We start from the raw sequence: 22,726 nt of genomic DNA on the forward strand, positions 1-22,726 counted from the left end.
CTGTGCTAGACAACCTCAGTTTATTCGGTTTTGGGAATCAATAGACAGCGCTGGAGTTCAATGGCCTGTTCTGGTTGGCAACCATAGAGTGCAATATAACATGCTGAGTCATCCTCTGACTGTGCAGGGACCGTGAGAACAGTTGCAACCTTGAGGTAGAGCCAGGCACCAAGAATAAGCCACAAAACAATCAGGAAGGGTTAAAAGGGTGTTGGGGCTTACTGCACTCACACCCTTGTAAAAGGTATTGTGAAACAGGATGGAACACCACAAGTAGATGAGGGAGAAAGAAAAAGAGACCACCTGACTTAGAAGAACTTTTGCAGTTTCTTGCAAGACCCGCTTGAAGAATATATGACTGACCTGAAACAGGAGTTTGAGGAGGTCTGCAAGGAGACAGCGGAGGCGACATGGAAACCTGGGACAAGATTTATCATTGGATTGCATTAACCTTGTGTCACACATAGTGTCATGAGAGGATTGTTATACTTAAGTCAGATTTACCAAACAATGCAAGACCACCTTAAGTGGCACTGCGTTGCTAGGTAATTCTAGAGTAGCACAAGGCAGCATAAGTTGCGACCTTTCGTTACTCTGTCCTGGCAAGGCATTCAATGGGTGGAGCATGGGTGTTCCCAAGCATCTACCCATGGATTTTGACGCATTTCTAGATTTACTAAGACTGGTAACCCTGGGAATGCGTTAAAATGCCACACCTTCCCAGGGGAGGCACAATGAGGAGAAGAAAACAAGTTACTTACCTGTAACTTCAGTTATCCAGTATTGGTATCTTTCATAGATTCACATGCCTGAATCATTCCCTGTCGCCGAGGCGGGAGTCCCACTGTAAATAAAAAAGCAGTGCCAAAAGCACTTTGCAGTAGTAGGCCCTAGAAAAGGCCTAAGGCCTAAATTATAGTAGCCTATCTACCTCATTATGCTAAAAGATCAAAGTCTTTACTCCAACCAATCAGCTCACAACACCCTCTAGAACGCTCTCTGCAGAGCCAACTCTCCTCGTATTTTCGTAGCACGTTGGGAAACAAGTATCCCAAACTTAGAGAACTGACACTCCGGGGAGGAGGGTGGGTGCATGTGAATCTATGAAAGATACCAATACTGGATAACTGAAGTTACAGGTAAGTAACTTGTTTTCTTATCCAGTATTGGGGTATCTTTCATAGATTCACATGCCTGAATCAGAATAGCAAGCAGTAAGCCAGGCAAAGTCAGTTGCGGATGGTGGGAGACTTATTGTAGTGCACACCCATGAATGTATAGTTAACAACCAACAATCGCCTAGAGATTGATCTATTAATAAACCATGTTCAGATTCAACATAGAAATCGTTCAATTTCCTACTGGAAAGGAACTTTAAGCACCATAGAAACACACAATATGTTAACATATGTCTGCATATTATAAACAATATACTAAATTGTATATACATTATATGAAATAAGCCAACATTAGTACCTGAATATACTCCTTATGGAAACAAGTGACGTAAAACAGCTTGGCCCACTGCCGCATCATCCTGATTTGCTGATTGCAGGCAGTAGTGTCTTGTAAATGTGTGGACATTCTTCCATGTCGCAGCACGGCAAATGTTAACAAGCGTCACTCCTGCAAACAAAGCTGCAGACGCTGCCACAGCTCTTGTGGAATGAGATCGAACAGACCTTGTCAATGGTCGATTAGCCTTGATGTGACAGAACTGCTATCCAACTTGAAATTGTAGCTTTAGTGACCGCTTATCCCAATGTAGTCTGGCCATAAGCTACAAACAGTTGATCTGACTTTCTTAAAGTCTTGGTTCTCTGGAGATAGAACGTTAAGCATCGTTTGATGTCTAAAGAATGTAATGTTCTTTCCGCCGGGGTTGTAGGATTTGGAAAGAAAACTTTCAGTTTGACTGGTTCATTTAGATGAAATTGGGAAGGCACCTTTGGTATGAAGGTTGGATTCGTCCGCAAAAGTGACATAGTCCTGGAAAAAATGCAAAAAGGGTTCCTTTATAGTGAAGGCTTGAATTTCTCCCACTCTCCTGGCGGAAGTTAATGCTAATAACAAAGCAACCTTCTATGTCAAGAATTTTAGGTCAGCTTTATGGATGGGTTCGAACGGGTGCATCATCAGCTGTGAGAGGACTGTGTTAAGCTCCCATTCCTGGCGGTGAAGGCTTTACTGGAGGAAAAGCCCTGAAAAGGCCCCTCATGAATTGTTTAATTAATGATGAAGAGCAGAGCGATAGAGTGTTAGCCATTTTTCTGTATCTGGATAAGGCCACTAGGTGGACCTTTATTGAAGAAAAAGAAAGACCAGATTGCACCAAATGCAATAAATAAGGCAGTATTTTCTCTGCTGGCGCCTCTATAGGGTGTAAAGCTTTTGAGATACACCAAGCGCAGAAGCGTTTCCATTTGAGACGATACGTTTTTAATGTACTCTGGGCTCTTGCTTTCTTTAGAATGTCTCGGCAGTCTTGAGGAATTTGGAGATGTTCAAATTCTAGGAAGTTAGGAGCCATGCGTGCAATTTCAGCGATTGAGGGTCTGGCTGAAGTACCTGACCCTCTCTGCGTGACAGTAGCGTTGGGGTTACCAACATCCTGATCGGTGGCTCCTGTGAGAGTAGCATGAGCTCCTGAAACCAATACTGGCGAGGCCAACTGGGAGCAATTAGGAGAAGGTGGCAACTCTCCAACTTCATCTTGCGGACCACTCGTGGAATCAAAGGGATCGGAGGAAAGGCGTAAGCATAAATCCCTGACCATCGTATGGACAGGGCATTCCCATTTGATCCCTGTTGAGGTTACCTGCTGGCGTAATACCGGCATTTCTTGTTCTTTTGGGTTGCAAATAAATCCAACATCGGCTTGCCCCATCTCTGAAACACCTTGTTCAATTGGTTGTTGTGCAGTTCCCACTCGTGGCAATCTGACGAGGACCTGCTCAGTTTGTCTGCTAAGGTGTTGTTGAGACCTCTGACATGTTCTGCCTTGAGAGTTATGTTGTGAATTGTTAACCATTGCCATAGCTCTTGGGCTTCCCTGGACAATGTTGCTGATCTCGTTCCCCCCTGCTTGTATATATAAAACATGCTGGTAGTGTTGTCCGTTCTGACCAGGACTGAGGATCCTGTTATCCTGGTGAGGAACGCTTGAAGGGAAAGAAAAATGGCTTTCAACTCTAGACTGTTGATGAGGAATTTTTTGTGCTATTGAGACCATTTTCCTTGCACTTGTAAGTCCTGGAGATGACCTCCCCATCCCTCCATGGACGCATCTGTCGTCAGACTGAAATCCGGAGAAGTTTGCAAGAATGTGAGCCCTTGCTCCAGATTGCTCAGCTGTGTCCACCATTGAAGAGCATGCACCATCCTGTTCGTGACTGATGGTGTCCTCGAAAGAGCCTGTCGCTTGTTGCCATTGACGATGTAGCCCTTCCTGTAAAGGCGGCATCTTTAGACGTGCTAACGGAATGAGGTTGATGGCCGAAGAGCACATACCCAGGAGTGATGCAAATAGGCGAACTGAAAGTGACCTTTTTCTTGACAGTTTTATTGCCAAAGCCTGTATTCGGAGTTGTCTCTCTCGTGACAAGAATGCCTTGCATCCTACTGTGTCCAGACAAGCTCCTAGGAACAGTAGGTTCTGCTTCAGAACCAATTGAGATTTGCTCTTGTTGATTGTGAGGCCTAGTGATGCAAAGAGATTGCGGCATATTGTAATGTCGGATTTTACTTTGGCCTTCGATGGACCTTTGACTAGCCAGTCGTCCAAATACGGGAAGACCTGTACCTTTGCTGATCGAAGAGCTGCTGCTACAGGAGCCAGGCACTTTGTAAAAATCCTTGGAGCCGACTTTAGGCCAAATGGGAGGACTTTGAACTGATAGTGGGCGCCAGCCACAGTAAAACAGAGGTATTTTCGGTGCTTTGGGTGGATTGGGATGTGGAAGTATGCATCTTCATGTCCAAAGAAGCCATGTAATCTCCCTCGTTGAGGCAGTTGAGGACGTCCGAGAGAGTGACCATTGGGAATCCCTGCTTCTTGAGATATTTGTTCAGATTGCGTAGGTCTAGGATCGTTCGCCATTCCCCTGATTTCTTCTTTATGTGGAAAAACCGGAATAGAAACCTGACCTTCTCTGATGGATTGGAACCTTCTCTACAGCGTTCTTGAGAAGCATTGCTTGAACTTCCTTGAACAATAAGTGAAGACGAGGGGGAGGAGGACACCTGGGCGGAGTTGTTGGAGGTTTGGTGATGAACTCCATGGGTGTGACCATGTTGGACCAGGTCTAACACCCACTGATCTGTTGTTATCTGATGCCATTGTTGTTGAAAGGCAGATATCTTCACGCCCACAGGAAGGTAGGGGATTGAAGTTGGTGCCCAATTGACCTCACTGTTTCTTGTGAGTGTCTCGCCCCTGATTGTTCGTGCGCTTTCTTCCTCCTTGGCGAGAGAAACCAGACGATGCAGACTGACGATACGAGGATTGATAGTTCTGGCGGTATTGCTGCTGGTATTGCCTGCCTTGCTGATAATTTCCTCTGGACGAATAACCGCGTCTTCTCGCGCCTCTGAACGATCCTCTTTTGTACTGCAATGACCCCAGTGATTTTGAAGTATCCCCATCTGTTTTAATTGCTTGGATAGCTTCGTCGACATGTTTCCCAAAGAGAGACTCTCCGTCATATGCTATGTCAAGTACTTTGAATTGGACCTCTGGACGAAAGGTAGTGGCCTTCAACCACCCTTGACGTCTTAAGACAGCCGCTCCTGCCAGCTGTCTGAAATTTGTGTTTGCAATATCTAATGCGCAGTTGATGGATTCTGCAGCTGCGCGCTCTCCTTCCATTAATATTTTTCGCGCTTCCTGCCTTTTGTCCTCTGGAATCAGCTCTATGAAACCAGCCATTTCGGACCACATTTGGCGATCATAGCGCCCTATAATCGCCATAGAATTCGCCGCTCTGATGGAGGCCGCAGCCATGGTGGAAAACTTTTTACCAATAAGGTCTAAACGTCGCCCTTCTTTATCAGGTGGTGTAGAAATAGGGGTAGCTTGGTTTTTCGACCTTTGTTGTGCAGCTTGAGAGATTACCGAATCCGGACATGGATGACCAATAAGGCACGCCGGACTACTGAGTGGGGCACGGTATTTCTTCTCAATTCTTGGCAACACAGCAGGTGCAGAAGGGGGTTTTTCATCACCTTGAGGCCCTCTTTCCAAATGTATTCAATGATAAGAATGGCTCTAGACACCTTCCTGGTTTCTTCTTTAAAATCGTGAAGAAAACACTCTGTTTGCTCCACCGTCACCGGGAGTTTAATTCTGTTTTGCTGCTCTCTGCATCAGATTGTGGAACCCACCTACATCTTCAGGTGGTGAATCTGAAGGCTGAGGAGTCGGGGGGATGGCATGGGTATAACGTACTCATCCCATGGGTCTGATGAAGGTGCGTTAGGCAGATCTCCTTCCTCTACTTCCTCCTCTGATGACATGTCCGGTGTTCGTGGAGGCAACTCAGGTAGCCGAGGTTCCACGACTGGATAAAGCGGTGAAATTTGAGGTTAAGGAACATGTATAATAGGCTGAGGCATTTGTGGCGGAAAGCGTTGTTTATAATCCTGTAATCCTTTATAAGCCTGTAAGTCCTGTATCAGGGTAGGTGGTAAATGAGTGACTTCTGGGACCTTAGGTTGTCTCTGATGTTCCAAAGAATGAGGTATTAAAATGTCCTCCTGGTAGTAATGCTCAGAGTAAGCGTCGTCTTTATCATCATCTTGACACTTGATGATGAGATCAGATGGGTGACGCGCCACACCAAAAGCTCCTTCATTATCATCCTCAAAGTCATCTTCTGCCTCATCGGAGTAGGATTCTAGAAGACGAGAGGGCATAAGTGGCGACATATAAGAACCTTGTTGCCTCTTGTAAGATACTAGTTGAAAGGTCTTCGTTGAAAGTGGCATACAAAAAGCCTGATTCCCAGTAATAGGCTTCACTAAAGCTGAATCCATCAGTTTTGATGGTACCGGTGACAAAGGTGGAACTGCCAGCTGAAAAGATGCCGTCGTCGACGGGACGTTTATCGTCGACGACGAAGGAATCGTCGTCGATGGAATTGCGGTCGACGGGACCGTCGTCGATGGGCTTGACATCGACGGGACCGTCGTCGATGGGCTCGACGTCGACGGGACCGTCGTCGATGGACTCGACGTCGATAGAGCTACCGTCGACGGGACAACCATTGATGGGCTTGTCGTCGACGGAGCAGCTGTCTACGGGCTCGTCGTCGACGGAGCAGCCGTCTACGGATTCGTCGTCGATGCTTTCTTCGTCGACGAGACCGTCGTCGATGGTGGCGTCGATGACTTCGTCGACGGGCTCTTTTTAGACGACGAAGGCTTCGTTGACGATGATGTCTTCATCGACGAGCCGTCTACGAGTGTTCTTTTAGCCACAATACAAATCTTTGTAGACACAATAGGCGAAGTGATAGATGTAGTGGAAATCATAGCCGTAGAAGAGGAGGTTGAAGCAGAAATAGTAGTCACTGGTGAGGAGACAGCAGAACTCTTACTCATGGTTTTCTTTGAGGAATCGTTGGTGGCTTAGGCTCCAGAGACAGAATGCTGAGATCTCTGTGAAGAGCCTGAAGTGGAGTGGGAGGTTTTCGCATGTTTTCTCCCCTCACTTGCCTTATCCTCTTGAGACCTCGCCCTCTTGCTAGAGGTAGAGGCTCTGTCATCATCATCCGTGGAAGAGGATTTTAGCCACAAAAGGACTCTGGCCTCCCTATCCCTTAAGGTCTTAGAAGGGAAGGTGCAGCAGATCTTACAATTTTTTGCCTCATGCTTGGGATAAAGGCAATAAATACAGTCCTTATGCTGGTCATCAACATGGACCCTTTTCTTCTCGCAGGTTATACAAGGTCTAAACAAGGCCTTCTTGTCAGACATCCTGAAGCTCTGAAGAAAAAACTGAGTCAAGACTCAGGGAGGCTCCCTTCCACACGACATGCAGTAAAAATCTGCGAAGAGCTGGCTCTGCAAAGAGGGTTCTAGAGGGTGCTGTGAGCTGATTGGTTGGAGCAAAGACTTTGGTCTTTTAGCATAATGAGGTAGATAGGCTACTATAATTTAGGCCTCAGGACTTTTCTAGGGCCTACTACAACAAAGTGCTTTTGGCACTGCTTTTTTATTTACCGTGGGACTCCCGCCTCGGCGACGGGGAATGATTCAGGCATGTGAATCTATGAAAGGTACTCCAATACTGGAGAAATATTGTTATAACTCCTCGTTATTTGCTCATTTTAAGTGTACTCCATTTTGCAGAACTTCTTCTGCAGGAAGGCTTCCCTTCTTGCACAAAACAAACCTGTGTGCAATGCAGGTACCCTTGCACCATGGCACAAGGGTGCCTACCGTGGTGCAAGGCAGCCGACTGTGCTTTTAACATAGGCAGAGAGTATGAATGCACCATATGTTGGTGAATATGGCACATACCTGCCCTCTTCCTTCACACAGAGCTGCGCAGCATGTTATTTTGCTGGGTTGCATGAAATATTGCTAAATCTTGCCCCAGGTGTCGACCAAGTGGGGATGCGTGAACTGGAGCTGTGTTGGTTTCAAAGTCCAGATAAAAGACAAATTCAAGGCGATGAAAAGCCATATTGAAATGCTGTGTGCCAAATGCAGAGATCTTCAGAATTGGGCATGACAGGGCATGATCAAAATGCAGAATTTGTAAGAGGAAGAAGGGGGCTCCAACATCATTCACTATCGGAAGAAGCTATTGGCACAGGTGCCACAGGTGCTGGATTTGAATGATGAGGGGGAACCAACAAAAGAAGCAGTTCATCAGAGAAACAAAGAGGAAGCGCCTTCTTAACGTTCAGGGTGACAAAGTAAGTCCTTGCTCAGACCATGCTGGCCAAAAGGAGACCTTTCACACTGCTGGAGTTCTGGATTTTAGAAGGAAAAATAAATCGGTGCAATTCATTACTACAAAACTTTAGCATTGCTGTCGATAGGAAAAAGCACAAGCGACAATTGGGCACTTGCAGGTCAAGTTGTTTGGAATACACTCAGGGGTAGGGTGATGCGGTTCCCAGGATCAGGCCACGACAGTCATTTAAATTTACCTGGCTTCGAAGGGCCGATGTGCAGAGTTGCTCTGGCTGTCCCTGATGGTGAAGTGGGAGCCGCAAGGGTGCTGGTCTTTCAGCTTAGATGTGCTGGTGATGAAACGGATGCAAAAAGTCAACATTGGGTCCACTCAGGTGGTCGGTTGAAGGTGCTGATGAGTTCCCTCAAGTTAGTTTCAAACAAAGGTGCTGGTAGCTGGACTGACCACCAACAAGCTTCGGAAGCGGTAAGGTCAGCATGAAGATATAATGTGCCTGGGGCAAGCGGACTGCTGTTTCATCCATTGAAAAGCAGCCTTGATACATATTGGCAGTGGTGGTATAAGCTTTGAAGCTCACCACCTTGATGTACCACTTCACTATCAGGGAGTCATCCCCATATCACCGTCCTGTCAGGGAGGAAGGTGTCACCTTCTTCCCGGCCAGACCTTTGTGTCTGGCTCCTGAGAATGTTCACACCTCCTCGCTAGGGGCCAGATTCCTGTCTTGGCAGCAGCAGCTGCAGGCTGTCAGCTAGTGCCCAGGAAAGGCAGGGTAACCAGATGGGCAACCTCTAAGGTAGTATTAGCTAAAAGGTACTGGGTTGTTCCTAATAGTGGTGAGTGTGAGGGTCGTACAGGTATTTGGATGTAGTAGGGTCTCAGAGGAGTCCTACGGTTGGGCATCCATTATGTTGGATTTAATGTCCTCATACACCCTTGCAGGTGTCATGCTTCATCATAGGCAATGCTCCTCGTTGGGTCGGTGGTGCAATACCCAACGGGCGACACCTCAAAGAGGGGCTCTTTGGCGGAGATCTTCTATCCAACAGACGTATGGGTGAAGTGCGGGGCCAGGATGGTGTAGACATTGTAGTGAGTTAAAATGAGGCTAGGAGTACCAGGATCAAGTTTTATTCTGGAGGTCCCATGCTTCAATTAAAAGGAAAAACTAGCCTGTACTCGATGGGATGTTATGTTCCCTTATTCGAGACTCGAATAGTATGTGCAGAAATTGGTCGACATGTTTCTCACAAACGTACAATGACTAGCGATTCATCAGGACCTATGTCAGAAATTAATCAATATAGGGAAACTGTTTACAAATAATGTTCTCCTACGTTTTAGGTATACATTACTGACTGTAAAATGAAAACAGTGGGGTACCTGTGTTGTGCTGTATCTGCCTAAACTGGGAGACAAAAAGAAGCAAATCACAACAGGTATCAACACACACACCGAGTGTACAAGGTCACCCACGAGGGACAATGGACATGCTCCCCAGGCACAGCACTTCTGATGGTTTACTTATACCACTCAACTTTAGTCACATACCTACTGCATCAGGGGGGCAACCAACATGTACATAGCCCCACGCGGTGTTAAGACTTAATTGAGTTTTTGGCAAGACACAGGAGCGCTGTCCCCTCTCTCATCCACGCCACTATGATATGGCCGCCCAAGTAACCACAATAACCATGTGACATGCGGGAGGCAATCCATTAGAAATTTATCGCTGGGTGTAATTGAAGGCACCAGGGTGGAAAGCACCTAGGCTTGCCCCGGCCTTCATCTCTGGACACCACTAGCATGGACTTTCCTCATGAGGGCATGGCAAGCTACAGTGCAATCCTTGGTACATGAGGTACTGATTACAATACATACACTACCCTTATTAATAATCATCATACTATGCTATGTCAACCCACATCTTGCCTACCAAGGGGGCCAACATCTAATTATACGGCCAAATGTGACATCGATGCACACAGTGCCCTCCCCTTCACCACTAAGAAATGTCCGCCTCCGTTACAGCACACACCACGTGACATGCGACCAGCCCGTCGACACTCCCTAACCACCGCCACAGTCAGGTGACGCTCTATATCCAAATAAGAACATGGCCGCCGGGCAGCGGATTACCACCCGAACCCGGCGAAGAGGGGTAGGTCGCACCACAGAGACACGGGATAACACAAGTAAGTGCACGCCCCGCGGCTCGCATCCTCAGGACTGCGGTGTAACCCTAGCTGTTTCCCGAGCTGTTTCTCGATCTGCCACACAGATCTGCAACATAGTTTTGTGAGTGGGGTGGAATAGGCGAGCCCGTGTTGTTTTCACTGTCGTCCCCTCCCGGTCCTTTCGACACCAGGAACTGTGACCTTGGGTGTTTCCCGTTCATAATAACTGTTCAGATCCCAAGTGTACACTCAGGGGATTTGGTATATTAAGCGCCTTTTACGCTACATACTAGGCGCAGCGGCTCAACCCTGGGTCGCAGGTCCGGTTTAATCATGATATATTTGAGACAGGTACCATACACCATGTGGTATCCCGTTCCCAAGGCTAGCACAATACGGGTCCCAGTGCCAGACTTGAGTGATACCGGCGGGCTGCCCAACTGAACTCCTTCCTCGCAAAACACAATGCACAGCGGCACACACCTAGGTCAAATGGGCGGTTTAATCATTATGTGAGTGAGACAGATACCACACACAGCACGTTATCATTTTCCCTAAGCTAGGATACAGGTCCCAGTGGCATACTTGAGTGATACCGGCGGGCTGCCATACTGAACAGACCTCCGCCTAATTTATCGAACTTGAGGCAGTGGGCCACGTTAACACCCGCCGCCACCGGTCATGGGATTACTCCATTACTCATTGCGCAAATGAATATTTAGGGGGGTCACCGCATTGAATGACCCATACGAGTCAGTACTCGTCAGTTTATCACTGTGCTTGTACCGTTTTGTTTGTCCTATACACGGAACCGGGCGCCAAGCCTCAGACACATGGGCCCTGTGTGCATTGTGCTCTAATGCCACATCACGGAAGCCATAATTATCCCTACACACACTAGGCTCACCCTCCACGGGGCAGGTCCGTTGAGGATCAAACCTAGACTTCCAGGACATCACTTACCCATAATTCCAGAACATCACTAGTCCTTCCTTGATGAGTTATCGCGCCGGGGTAAGGTTGTTGGCTCTATTGCTTCGATATTTTCCTCAGCCAACATTCCTAGTAGGACTACATGATCATAAGGTGATATAGTGGGCCTACAGTTCTACAATCCCACTGTCACACTTTTTTGTTATATCTAGCCTGAAACTACAGAGGTTGTTACCCGATGTACTACCCGCCGGGTACTGTTGTTGTGCTAACTCCTGACCAGATAGGTGAGTGAGGTGTATTCCAATACTCCACGAAAATGCTGTTTATGCTTTTTAACTGTATTTTTCCACAGGGACATGCTCTCCACCGTGCTCACTGAGGATTATACTCACTATTGTTTTTAACGCACATGCTAGCAGCACCTTCACTGGCATGTCACACCGAGTGTACAAGGTCACCCACGACTGTTTGTGTGTTGATACCTGTTGTGATTTGCTTCTTTTTGTCTCCTAGTTTAGGCAGATACAGCACAACACAGGTACCCCACTGTTTTCACTTTACAGTCAGTAATGTATACCTGAAACGTAGGGGAACATTATTTGTAGAGTTTCCCCATATTGATTAATTTCTGACATAGGTCCTGATGAATCGCTAGTCATTGTACGTTTGCGAGAAACATGTCGACCAATTTCTGCACATACTAGTCGAGTCTCGAATAAGGGAACATAACATCCCATCGAGTACAGGTTAGTTTTTCCTTTTAATTGAAGCAGGGGACCCCAGAATAAAACTTGATCCTGGTACTCCTAGCCTCATTTTAACTCACTATAACGTCTACACCATCCTGGCCCCATACCCGCACTTCACCCATACGGCTGTTGGATAGAAGATCTCCGCCAAAGAGCCCCTCTTTGAGGTGTCGCACGTTGGGTATTGCACCGCCGACCCAACGAGGAGCATTGCCTATGATGAAGCATGACACCTGCAAGGGTGTGTGAGGACATTAAATCCAACATAATGGATGCCCAACTGTAGCACTCCTCTGAGACCCTACTACATCCAAACACCTGTGCGACCCTCACACTCACCACTATTATCTAACAGCCCAGTACCTTTTTGCTAATACTGTCTCTGTGGGCGAAAACTGAGGCTGGACCTACCACTCCACACAACGAGTGGTGATTTCGCCTATCCCTAAGCAACCCCTCCCCCACTTGTGGTTAATTCAACCTCTAAGGTAGCCACCTAGGTGCACGTCACATCAAACCCGAAATGGGCATCATGTCAGGGGTTGATGAGACAAGTTGTTTGATACCAAACATGACCCTTATCAGAGTACCCATAATAGAGCTGGAAACCTCTGGGTACAAGCCCATTTTATCCACTGACCCTGTGATCACTTATAGTAGCCCTTAATGGAAAGAGGCTACTATAGGGACATATAAGCTTGCACTTATATGCCCCCACCTTTAATATAATGCACCCTGCCTCCTGGGCTCAGGACGCCTACCTCAGGGGGGACTGACATATATTTAAAACAGTACTGTGAACTTGCCACTCATTAACAACAGTGATGCAGAAAGCAGTTAAGGGAAGTTATGTTAGTGGGTGTGATGGTTTATTGGGGTTGGAGTCCTTGCCGGATATGTGAGGTTAGTTTTATCTGTGTAGATAATGGTAGGTATAAGAGAGACTGTTAGAGGTGCAGTTGTGGTCTTGGCACTCTGGGGAATGTGAGAGGTGGTTAGGGAATAGGGGAGACTGTTGTCGTGTAGTTCTTATAAAACCTATATAGAATCTGCGCATTTAGACAACATACACTGTAGGATTGGTGTCAGACTGTTTCTAAACACCCCCACCATGTATGTTGGTCTGTGTACCAGCTATCTCAGTGCCACTAGAAACTCCTCTAACCAAGGAGAGAATAGTTCTGGCAACTATCGAACATGACAACCCTGATCCCTCAGGATTGTGGAAACAGTATACTACTTTTCGCTCAGACACACATGCTCACTTAGTCTCCGAGAGATACACATAATAAATAGTACGGACGTTTTTCAATAAGGATTTATTGGACATTCGTTATTCTAGTGTAAAATAGGTGTGCTGAAACAACCACTAGACAGTAACAGATATAAATGATTAGAAGCACTAAGAAAGTAAAAGGATGGTAGATTTCTACCATTTTGCTTTAACCATGAATACAGGCAAGTATATAAAAAACATGACAATAAAATGCGTACTCCTACGATGCTACTCTAACTAGATGTACCTGAGTGTACCTAGCATGTGTGTAGGTGTTGAGCCAAGAATCCCTCTATGATTAGGTCAACCCCATTACCTAAAGTGAGAGACTGTGGGAACTCGTTTTGGTCGCAAGTCGGACACCCCGCAAGGGATGTTAGACCACTGGGAGCTGGAGTATCTGCATGCAGGAACCTCAGCTTCTCGCATCAGTGTGTTAGCAGGGAAGAAAACAAGTTACTTACCTGTAACTTTAGTTCTCCAGTATTGGAATCTTTCATAGATTCACATGAATCATTCCCCGTCGTCGAGACGGGAGTCTTTGGTATATAAAAAAGCAGTGTTTAGTAGTATAGCAAACTGAAAAGAGGCCTAGGCCCATTTCCCTTTTGCAACCCATAGTCTTTGTTATGTAAAAAAGGCCCAAACTTTTCCCTGAACCAATCAGAGCTCCTCACCCTCTAGAACACTCCTGAGAGAACATTCTGCCCCTCAGATTTTTCGCGCACATGTGCAAATAACACACTTCCTGTGCTAAATCCGAGGTGAGCCTCTCAGGGGAGGAGGGTGGGTGCATGTGAATCTATGAAAGATTCCAATACTGGAGAACTAAAGTTACAGGTAAGTAACTTGTTTTCTTACTCCAGTATTGGAACTTTCATAGATTCACATGCCTGAATCAGAATAGCGAGCAGTGAAAAAACAAAGCACATTTTCCTGATACATTACACAATTATGCAATACCCTTAGAAACGAAGCATAATCTTATATACATATATACACACTCATATATAATGTGGCTTTGTAAACAAGAGAAGTTATGGATGGAGGGATGCAAGAAAGGCTCACTGTTACTGGATGATATTCCGCAGTACCGCCTCTCCTACCGCCGCATCAGATTCTGCGGCTGCCTCCAAGCAGTAGTGCCTGGTGAAGGTGTACGTAGATGCCCAGGTGGCTGCTCTGCAGATATCCTGGATTGGCACTCCTCCAAACAGTGCAGTGGATGTGGCCACCGCCCTTGTGGAATGGGCACGGACTCGTGCATTCAAAGGCTTCCCAGCAGCTTGATGACAGTAGACAATTGCGCTGGAAATCCATCTGGCAATTCCGCTCTTCGACAGTGGGAACCCCTTCCTGGGTGCGCTAAGGCGACGAATAACTGAGATGTCTTGCGAAATGCCTTACTTTCTTTCAAGTAAAATTTCATACATCTCTGAACGTCCAGCCAGTGCAATACTCTTTCTGCCGCTGTCGATGGATGAGGAAAAAAACGTTTCAACACCAATGGTTCGTTCAAGTGAAAATCAGTTGGCACCTTCGGAATGAACTTCGGGTTTGTCCTGAGAATCATTCTATCCTCCTGGAACTGCAAGAAAGGCTCCTGAATCGTGAGCGCTTGTAGTTCACCTACTCTTCTCGCTGAAGTCAATGCAATGAGAAGAGCCACTTTCCAGGACAAGAACTTCAGGTCTGCCCTGTGTATAGGTTCAAATGGTGGCTTCATCAATTGAGAGAGTACAATATTCAGATTCCATAATGGTGGTGGAGCCTTTACTAGTAGAAAGACTTTGAATATCCCTTTCATAAATTGTTTGATAATCCTTGAGGACCATAAAGATGGGCCTGACGATGACCTCCTGTAGCGGGATAACGCAGCCAAATGCACCTTAATGGAGGCGTGTGCTAAACCTGCTTTGCTAACAGAAGAATGTATGGTATAATTTGATGAGGTGCAGCAGTAAGGGGGTGAACATCATGCCTCTTACACCACAGACAAAACCTCTTCCACTTCATCCTGTAGGTTTTGTTGGTACTCTCCGCTCTGGCCTTGGACAGGATCTCCCTACATCCGTGTGAGATGTTCAGATGGTTAAACTCACAGTGTTCAGGAGAAAGGCTGCTAATCGCAAGGATTTTGGGTCCGGATGGAGCACCTGCCCCTTGGACATTGTCAGAAGCGATGGAATTAGGCGCAACCGAATTGGACGGTCCTCCGACAGCAGCAGCAGTTCCGTGAACCAGTGTTGTCTGGGCCACCACGGGGCTACCAGGATCAGCCTGCACAGCTCTTTCTTGATCTTCACCAGTACGCGGGGGAGAAGAGGAATTGGAGGAAAACTGTAGGCAAAGATGCTGGACCATGCCATGAAAAATGCATTCCCCCAAGATCCCTTCTGGGGAAGCCAGCTTGCGAAGTATTGGCATTTTCTGTTTTCCCTTGTAGCGAAGAGGTCCCCTATCGGTGTTCCCCATCCTCGAAAGACGCTGTCCAGGGTCCTCTGGTCTAGCTCCCATTCGTGGCAGGAGGATTTTAGCCTGCTGAGAGTATCCGCCTTGACGTTCTGATCCCCCGGGAGGTATTCTGCTGCCAATGATATTCCTTGCTGCAGAGCCCATTCCCATATCTCCTGGGCTTCCTGAGACAGGGAGAGAGATCTCGTCCCCCCTTGCTTGTTCACATAATGCATCGCCGTGGTGTTGTCTGTTCCTACCAACACCGGCGAACCTTCTATCCTTGGCAGAAAAGCGAGTAATGCCAAGCGGATCGCTCCAGCAGATTTATATGTAATTGCTGCTCCTGTGCTTTCCAATGACCGCTGACTTGAAGGTCCTGAAGGAAAGCTCCCCATCCTTCTAACGACGCATCCGTCCTTACTACTAGCGGAGCCGCTCTTGCCAGAAACGTCAGTCCTTGAGACACATTTGCTCTTTGTGTCCACCACTCTGCTGCCTGTATCATCACTGGTGTCACACTTATTGTATCGTCGAAGGATCCCTCCGCCTGACGCCATTGGAGAGCGATCTGTTCCTGCCATGGTCTCATCCTTAGCCTGCAGCAAGGTACCAGGGGAATACAAGAGGACATCGTGCCCAGCAAGGATTTGTACCTGCGGACTGAAAGAGACTTTCTTTTTACTAAGTCTTGGAAGAGGGACACAATCCTCAGTTGTCTTTCCTCGGAGGGAAACGCTGTGTTGCATTCCGTGTCCAATATTGCCCCCAAAAAAGTGATTACTTTTGTTGGGTGGAGGTTTGACTTTCCCTCGTGAAGAGTCAATCCTAGATCGGCGAATAAGTCTATGCAGGCCTGTGTTGACGCCCTGGCCTGTACCTTTGATGGTGTCTTGACTAACCAGTCGTTGAGGTAAGGAAATGTTTGATGTTTTTGCTTCCTCAACACAGCCGCCACTGGACCCAGACATTTTGTGAACACTCTTGGCGCTGACTTTTTTTTTTTTTTTTTTAAGACCAACGGTCCCAAACTTTATTCAGTTTCACAGATAAGCCAGTAGTTATTCATACAGTGTCAGAACAACGGATTATTGCTACAAACATTAACCCAGCAGATAGTACATGTCGACATATCAGTTACACATGAGTGAAAACAAACAGTTGCTGGTGGAAGTGCATCAGTTCATAAATGACGGTGCCAGGAAATGACTCATGGTGCAGTGCCCGCAGTTCATAGCACTGCAACAAGGAACTAGCGTGTTCAAAACGAAAAGTCAACAGTCATTGTTTGAAATGGAGTTCCCTGGTCAATGTAGCAGAGGATAGAGGCAGCCTCATACCCTCCGATCTTGGCGCTGACTTTAAGCCGAATGGCAGTACCCTGAATTGGTAATGTCTTCCGGCTACCCAGAACTGAAGGTACTGTCTGTGTGCAGGATGTATCGGCACATGGAAATACGCGTCTTGTAGATCCAATGTGGTCATTTGATCCCCTGGGTTTAATAAGGAAGGATGTCCTGCAGAGATACCATCCTGAAAGATTGTTTCTTGAGATAGGTGTTTAAGGATCTGAGATCCAAAATGGGGCGCCACTGGAGCTTGTTTTTCTTTATAAGAAAAAACCGGGAGTAAAACCCTTTGTTTTCCTGGGATTTCAGTACCGGTTCTATTGCTCCCTTTCGGAGCATTGTCCGAATCTCCTGCCGGAGTTGATGCAGATGGTTGGCTTTCTGGTGCATCGGTGACCGAATTGAACTATTTTGAGGACCCATTGGTCTGTTGTTATTTTCCGCCAATTGTGAAGATAGTGGGCAATCTTTCCACCCAGGGGAGCATCTGACAGAGCCGGAAGATGGAGGTTGTCATTGTTGACGGGTGTTGTCCTTTCCTCGGCCACCCCGTCCTCTTTGAGTTGATTTTGTATATCCTCCTGATTGACGCTGGTTCTATTGCTGACGGTAAGGCTGCGAAGAGGACTGATAGGAAGAAGAAGAATATCTTCCCTGTTGGTATCCTCCTCTATACGAGGATTGTCCTCTACCCCTGGAGCCACGAAAAGGGGTTTTCCTGTACTGCATTGTTCCCAGAGCCTTTGCCGTATCAGTATCCTTCTTGATACTCTCTAGAGTATCATCAATATGTTTTCCAAATAATTCTTCTCCATTGAACGGGAGGTCTAAAATCTTGTTTTGCACCTCCGGTCTAAAAGCTGTTGCTCGCAGCCATCCTTGTCTGCGCAGGACCGCTGCTCCTCCCAATGATCTAAATGCCGTAGTAGCTATATCCATAGTGCAGTCTATGACTTCAGCAGAAGTCCTCTCCCCTTCCATGAGAATTTTCTTCGCCTCCTGCTTTGGGTCCGGCAACAGGTTATTTTCTATTTAGGGGGTTTTGTAAAGCGCTTGGTGAAGCCCAGCGGCGTGTCCCCGCGCTGAAGAGCAGATATTTACTGGAACCTACAGAAGTGGAATACCTTACTGTTCGAATAGTGCAGTTTTAAGCTTGGCCCTAAATATTAGTTCTGATGGTTCTAGTCGCAATGCTATGGGTAGTTTGTTCCATCTAGAAGCTGCAAGGTACCTAAAGGATCTTCCGCCCATCCGTGCTCTAGACACCTTGGGGATAGCTAGGAGTCCTGAGCCGGAAGATCTCAGGGAGCGGGACGGCTCGTAAGACGTCAGCAGTTCTTTCAAAGGGAGAGGAGACCTCCCATTGATGATCCGATGGCACGTGCATAGTGCTTTGAATTCTACCCTGCTTCTGATCGGGAGCCAATGCAAAGACCGGAGGGCCGCTGAGGATGCGGCTCTTCTGGGTAGTCTAAGCACTAGTCGGGCAGCGGCAAGTGTAAGACCTGTAGGCGGCTCAAATTCTTCTCCAAGGTCCCTAAATAAAGAAGATTGCCATAGTCCATCTTTGATGTAACTAGTGCATGCACCAGGATTTGACGGGCTCTTACAGGTAAAAACTTCAATGCCTTCCTGAGACTTTTTAGGGTCCCGAAGCATGATCCGACCACCCGATTGATCTGGGGGCCAAAGGTCAGGTCAGAATCGAACCAGATGCCCAAGTTCTTTGCTTTCTGGCACGGGATGGGTGTTGGACCCTGGCAAGGTGGCCACCATGCCGACGTCCACGCCGATTGGCCTCCCCCCACGAACAGCACCTCGGTCTTGCCTCCGTTAAGCTTGAGGCAATTGGCGGACATCCAGACAGCTAGATCTTGCATGCAAGCTCTGAAGATGTCCGCCGAAAGACCGGGTGCGCGTGACAGGGAGATGACCAACTGCGTGTCGTCGGCATAAGACACCATTCGGAGGCCGTGACTCTCTACCAAGGTGGCAATCGGGGCGACATAAAGATTAAAAAGTTTTGGACTCAGGGACGAGCCCTGCGGCACCCCCTGGTCCAAAGCGATTCGCTCAGAGTAATGGTCACCTTGCCTCACTTGGAAGCCTCGGCCTACAAGAAATGAATAAATCCATTTCAGCACTGCCCCTCGCACCCCACCTTTGTTCAGACACTGTAGCAAGATGGAATGAGCTACAGTGTCGAACGCTGCGCTGAGGTCTAAGAGGATTAAAGCCATGGTTTGTCCCTCGTCAGCACCTTGCCTGAGGGTTTCGGTAGCCCTGATAAGGGCAGACTCCGTGGAATGACGGGGCCGAAACCCAAATTGGGTAGGGTGAAGAAGGTTGCTTTCCTCCACATGTTTCATTAGCTGTTTGTTTACCACCTTCTCCGCAACCTTAGAGAAATAAGGCAGCAGAGAAATGGGGCGTAAATTGTCCAGCTTCTCAAAGCTAATGTTGGGCTTCTTGCGGAGGGGAAGCACCACAGCCTGTTTCCAATCCTCAGGTATAGAACTGGATCGGAAGGAGACATCTAGCAGGTGCCTGATGTAGGGTTCAAGTGTCTCCAGACTGTCACTCAACCTTTTTGGGGATACGGGATCTCGAGGGGAGCCAGATTTAACAGATCTGCAAATTTTAACTAAATCCTCCGGTAAGGGGATAGTAAAATGGAGTAGTGGATTTTGATCGGCTTCCTCTCCTGCTGAGTCTGCAGGCTCTTCCGCTGCAGGTGGTATATTGGGAAAAGCAGAATAAATCTTAGACACTTTATCTCCGAAGTAGTTAGCGATGCGATTGCATGCTGCTACTGAGTGATCTTCATCTTGAGTGAAGGTTTTTGGGGTGGATAGGGACTTATATATGCTGAACAGTTCCCTGGCGGAATTTTCTGCCCCGTGGATTCTATTTGCATAGTATGTGGCTTTCTCTATCCGGATTTTGTTATGATAGGTACGCCTCTTAATGAGATAGGCCTCCTTCATCTGGTCATCATATGCCACTCTCCATTGTCTTTCTGCTCGTTTACAATCCCTTTTGGTGCAGCGCAGCACCTCGCTGAACCAGGGGGCAGTTCTTTGTCTGCGGACACCTTTGGTTGGCCGGCCCAGTGGGGCTGTGCAGTCCAGAGCAGTCGTGATGCGATCATTGAGCAATTTATTTGCCATTGCCACGTCATTTCCTCCTGGGGGCCCTTCCGCGGTAAGAGCTTTATTAAACTCTAACAGGGAGAATCTTGCCCACCTACGTTGAGGGTAGTTGAGAGGGGTGGGAGCGCTAGCTTTATGTTTGGGCAAGTAAATAATAAATGGAACAAAAAAGTGATCTGTCCAGGGCAGGGGCACTGGGGGAGCAACTAAGACATCCTCCCAATTGGCAAATATAGGGTCTAGCAGATGTCCACGATTATGTGTTGGAAGCTGCCCCTTTAGCTCTAGCTGTAGGGTGTGAAGTTCTTCCCGGAACTCCACCGATCCTTTGTCTAGTGAGTCTTGCAGGTGTATATTTAAGTCTCCCAACAATAAAAACTTGTCCCTCCTTATCGCTGTTTCTGTGACCCACTCTAAAAGATTGCCTTTAAATCTGGACATAGGTCCCGGTGAGCGATAAACTAGCAGACCCTTTACAGTCATGCTCCCGTCGATTGTTATGGTGAAAACACCCGCCTCACATCCAGTCAGATTAACTAGTTCTAGTTTGCATGCCCATTGCTGTTTAAAGGCGATCGCAGTTCCGCCTCCTCTGCCTACCGGTCTGTCCAGGCGCACCATCTGATAGTCATCTGGTAAGGCCTGAATAATATCGGGATCAGAGTTGGCATCAAGCCACGTTTCTGTAATAAACAGCAGATCAGGATGTTTATCAATGAGAAGGTCATATACATCATGCTTATGACAGCTAAGCGACCTCACATTAATGAGGCCGCAGGACAGCGAGGAATTGCTAGCCCTGGTGTCTGCTAGCGCTGTGCTGAAGCGGAATTGGCAGTGACTACACCCTTCATTCTCCCCTACCCTTATGCTGTGGTGACCAGGAGTGCACATGTTAGAGGAAAAACTTACTAGTTCACTCCTGCTCCAGGTGATTCTACAATCCGGGCCAGGGGTTGGGGCCCTGGGCCGCGTCCGGTCGCGGACGGGCGCAGACGGGCTTGGCTTAGGCGCGGCTTCGGCGCGCATCCGGCGCGCCCGCTGCGCCGTCTGGCCGGGATACACATTATATAGGGTGTGAGAAGGGTGGGAGGGCGGCGCGACTAGAGCGCACCCCCAGCCCTACCTAAAATGGCGCCCACCGCCGCCAACAGCAAATCACACAAGACGGCTGGGCGAGGCAGAGAAAAAGAAAACCAGCGTGTTGGAGAGATGTTAGTGTGCCTAGATTAATTCCCCAGTTAAAAATTCAATTTAGAAACCCCCAAGTGAAAATTCATAAAACGATCTCTTAGCAGCTATAAAACACAGATTCACTCGTAAATATGCCAGCAAGTAGGTTCCAGTTAAAAACGCTCGCAGCCCTAGTGTCTCTCGCTAGGGAGAGCTCTAAAATGGGCAGCGAGGGCTTCAATGAGCAGCTCTAAATAGCCTGGGAGGGCGGGAGGGCGGCGCGACTAGAGCGCACCCCCAGCCCTACCTAAAATGGCGCCCACCGCCGCCAACATATGGGGACAGGTCACACCACATCTGCCCGTCATACCTTCCCAAGATAGCGAGGGCATTAGCAGCTCTCACAAGCAGAGCCGACATTAATGAAAACCTTTTTCCTGCGTTATCCAACCTTCTGCCCTTTTTGTCTGGAGGTGCTGCAATCGGAGCAGAAAGGTTCCTGGATTTCTGTTGTGCCGCCTGAGTGATAACAGAATCCGGTTTGGGATGACCCAAAAGGCAAGATCGAGCATCAGCTGGTGCCTTATACTTCTTCTCCAGTCTGGCCAGAACCGGTGTTACCGTTGCTGGCGTCTCCATGACCTTCAATCCTTCCTTCCAAATATGGGACACTATAGGTAGGGATCGTACGGATCTCCGATTTGAGTCCTTGAAGTCATATAGAAAACATTCCGTTTTCTCTTCTGTCATGGTCAGTGCAAATCTCTTAGTGGCTCTTATTATGAAATCCACCAATGTCCTCCGGTGGAGAATCTACTGGCCTCCGCGGAGGAGTCGAAGGTGATGGGGCGATATAGTCATGCCATTCTGCATTAGTGTCCGCAATCTCACAATCCTCATGATCCTCATCCGAGGTATCGTGGTGTGTCGTCGGCGATGGGGACCTAGCAGTAGGTTCCAGTACAATCTCTCTCCTACGAATCGGCGTCCCTTGAACCGATCGTTGACGTGGAGTAGCCTCTAGGGCCTGTTGAGCGACTGGAGTCGCTGGGTTTCTCTTTCTATAATCCTCCAACAAACCCTGGAGATCCCTCAACAAAGAGGATGGCACACTTGTCATCTCCTCCCGTTGTTGTTGGCGATATCGGTGCTGTTCCTGGGGTTGTGCTTGATAACCCCCATATTCCTCCTCAGAATCGTCTTGTTGGTACTTGACCTGTAATTGCGAAGGGCTACTAGCAATTCCATTCTCCTCATCTTCTTCTGAATCTTCCTCCTCCAGCAGGTGGGATGGCAGCAATGGGGAGACCTTGCTTGGAGATGTAACCTCCGGTGTTATAGGTTTTTTCCCAGGCACCAACCTTTTTTCTGGTGTTTTTTCCCCTCGTTGACGAGCCCATCGACGAGATTCCCATCGCCGTCGTCGACCAAGTCATCGTCGTCGACGCCACCGTCGACGTTGTAGCTGCTGTCGTCGACACAGTCCTCGTCGTCGGTGCCGCCGTCGCCGACGCCGTCGTTGACACGGTCGTCGAC

The 22,726-nt window shown here is 47.8% G+C and overlaps 1 protein-coding gene and 1 pseudogene across 1 annotated transcript in view; both read right to left on the reverse strand.

Annotated features, from left to right (window-relative positions):
• Positions 1-22,726, reverse strand: part of ASPNAT (aspartate N-acetyltransferase) — a 197,007-nt gene that overhangs the window by 35,972 nt on the left and 138,309 nt on the right. The gene's annotated exons all lie outside the window — the stretch shown is intronic.
• LOC147725512 (uncharacterized) lies at positions 14,330-16,487 on the reverse strand (annotated as a pseudogene).

The sequence above is a fragment of the Lissotriton vulgaris genome, chromosome 3_2, assembly GCF_964263255.1.
Source record: "Lissotriton vulgaris chromosome 3_2, aLisVul1.2, whole genome shotgun sequence".
NCBI lineage: Eukaryota > Metazoa > Chordata > Amphibia > Caudata > Salamandridae > Lissotriton > Lissotriton vulgaris.